Here is a 2397-nt window from a genome sequence, read left to right as displayed (position 1 = left end):
TTGTTTGATGAGTTACTGCATTTCAAACTACTCTTAATTGAAGTATTCAAAAGAATGGTTTCTAATCTCATTTGTGTCTGGTTTTGTGTCTGTGTCTGTTATTCTTTCCGGTGTGTTGTTGGTAGGGGTGCGTGTGCTGTTTCTGTGCAAATTGACACTGCTTTGTTTTTGCGCCAGTGCATGTAGCCTATGACATGTTTGGCTTGACTTATTAAGGATTAAGTAGTTGTTTTCTGCCTGTTCAAAATAGAGTTTTGGAAAAAGATTACATACTGTTAAGGGTTATAAAATTTATTTTATTGGAGCTAACAAGACTGGTACGTCAAGGCAGCCTCAAAAGTATTGGGACAAGGTGAGCTCTTTCTGGGAGTCTATTTAAGATGAATCATGACAGTCTAGTCTGTCTCTTAACGTTCCGATATATAACGAAAGTTTACTAGTCTTGGCAATGGTGTGCACATATGGCTTTGCAATGTAAGCTATATTTACAAGTTATGACCCTGGAACGTTAGTGGAGTGACTTGTAATTTCATTTGTTAGTGTTTGAATGGATGCTTTGGTAATGATGTTCCGGGGTGTGTGCGCTTGTGCATATGTGTGTGTAGGCACAAACTAGTGATAGGCTGCTTTAGTAAAAGGTCTAAATCTGTTACGACTTTTGGAAACTGAATCAAGGACTAACATACACTGTCTATGTGATATCAAAAGAGTAACTACATTGACAAGCCAAAATTGAGCTCTTTCCTATGGGGCCTGTTGCTCGTATACAAAATTGTTGCCAAACACTTTTGATTCTAGACACTCCACCATCTACCAGGACTGTTAACGCAGTAGACTGTTTAATGACATGACTCACTCGGTACTACATCTCTGTCTCTCATTGGGGGAACCCTACATGCAAACGCTCGCACACAAGGCTGAATAGGGGCCCCCAAATTGAATTTGGGGCCCTATTAATTAATTTGTTTCGGCCAGGGGGAGGGCACAATCTGTGATTAAGGTAAACTTGAGGCGATTAATTAAGGTAAGCCGATTAATGTTGTGCGAGGGGTTTAGACTCTGGTCCAGACCCTTCCAGAAGCTTCAGGCATCTAGAAGCTTCAGACATAGATATAAAAGGAGGGTGTCGATAGATTGTAGGCAAGAAGGGGGGCCTGTGAAAGCCACCCAAGAACAACAAGGAAGAGAAGGGGAGGAAGGGGGAGAGATGGAAGGTAGGGGGGTATTCGTAGGGCAAGGGAGAGGGCAGCGAAGCAGAGACATAGGCTAATGAGGTCGATTAGCTTAGGTTAATTACCAAAGGAAGGGCAAGGCGAGTGATCGTTTAATGAATTAATAGGAAAGAGTCGAGGAGCGAATAGGAGTGATAGATAAGGCTGAATAGTACTGCCTTGCCTCTACGCTTTCATTCAGCTTGCAATGTGACACCTCGTCATCTCTGCAAGCATTTCATAATGTCGCGTTACATCTACATGGCAACCACTTCTGTTCCATTTGAATCTGCTTTGATTCCCATACACGGGTACATGCATTACAATCCCCTACTTAACCCAAGCAGGGGAATTAGATGATGATTGAGTTACCCACATAGAGAGAAAAGCACTAAATCATAAATTGTATAAAGAAATTGTCTAGATTGGAGTAGATCACAATGAAATCATCCGAGCTACCCACATTGGGCAAAGCTCCAAAACATGAAATTTGACCAACCAAACAAGTAAAGGTCCATTCAGAAAAGTGGAAATCATTTGAAAGGTTTAGAAAGTGTAATCTCCTATTGTTGTAACCACCAAGCCTACAAAATTAGTGTTGCTTCAACCAACTATGATGTGGCCCTCTATAGTAACACTTCGCTAAGTGGCCTTCATTCCACAGCAACCAGACGAGTTTACTCTTGCTACTCTTGCTGTTTTGACTTCTCTTCATGCTTTACTACATATGCTAGTTCTTTGTCATGGGAGACGGCCTATCCTGACTATCCTGCTCAATACTAATTGATAACTGCAAGATGATGCACTCAATATGCAAAGTGATGTTGTGGATGCAAGTGAGGGAATCAAAGGGAGAGAAATGTAGTGGACCTTTGAAGAGGAACTAGAGGAGGCGATTCCTCACTAGATCCCAAGAGAGGTTGAGGCACTTGTTGGTTTGCTGCTTGGAAGCTTGGCTATTGTTGCTCTTGAAGGCTTGAAGGCTTGAAGAAAGGATGAGAAGTGAAGGCCAAGGGGGTTGCTTTATAGGCCCACTTGGGCCTCAAACTGATCGCCCAAGCATCTTTTTGCCCATTGACTAGATTGCTCTGTTCATTGACCCGTTGTCATTGCTGGAGTGGCAGTTGACTTGTTGATGTCATCGTTGATGTGGCATCTTTGTTGATGTGGCACCTGTTGTACGATC

This window comes from Dipteris shenzhenensis, chromosome 19 (assembly GCF_047967505.1).
Source record: "Dipteris shenzhenensis isolate YYH24624 ecotype China chromosome 19, Dip_SZ_1.0, whole genome shotgun sequence".
NCBI classification, from domain to species: Eukaryota; Viridiplantae; Streptophyta; class Polypodiopsida; order Gleicheniales; family Dipteridaceae; genus Dipteris; species Dipteris shenzhenensis.
The sequence above is the reverse complement of the archived record's forward strand: the minus strand, read 5'-3'. Positions refer to the sequence as shown.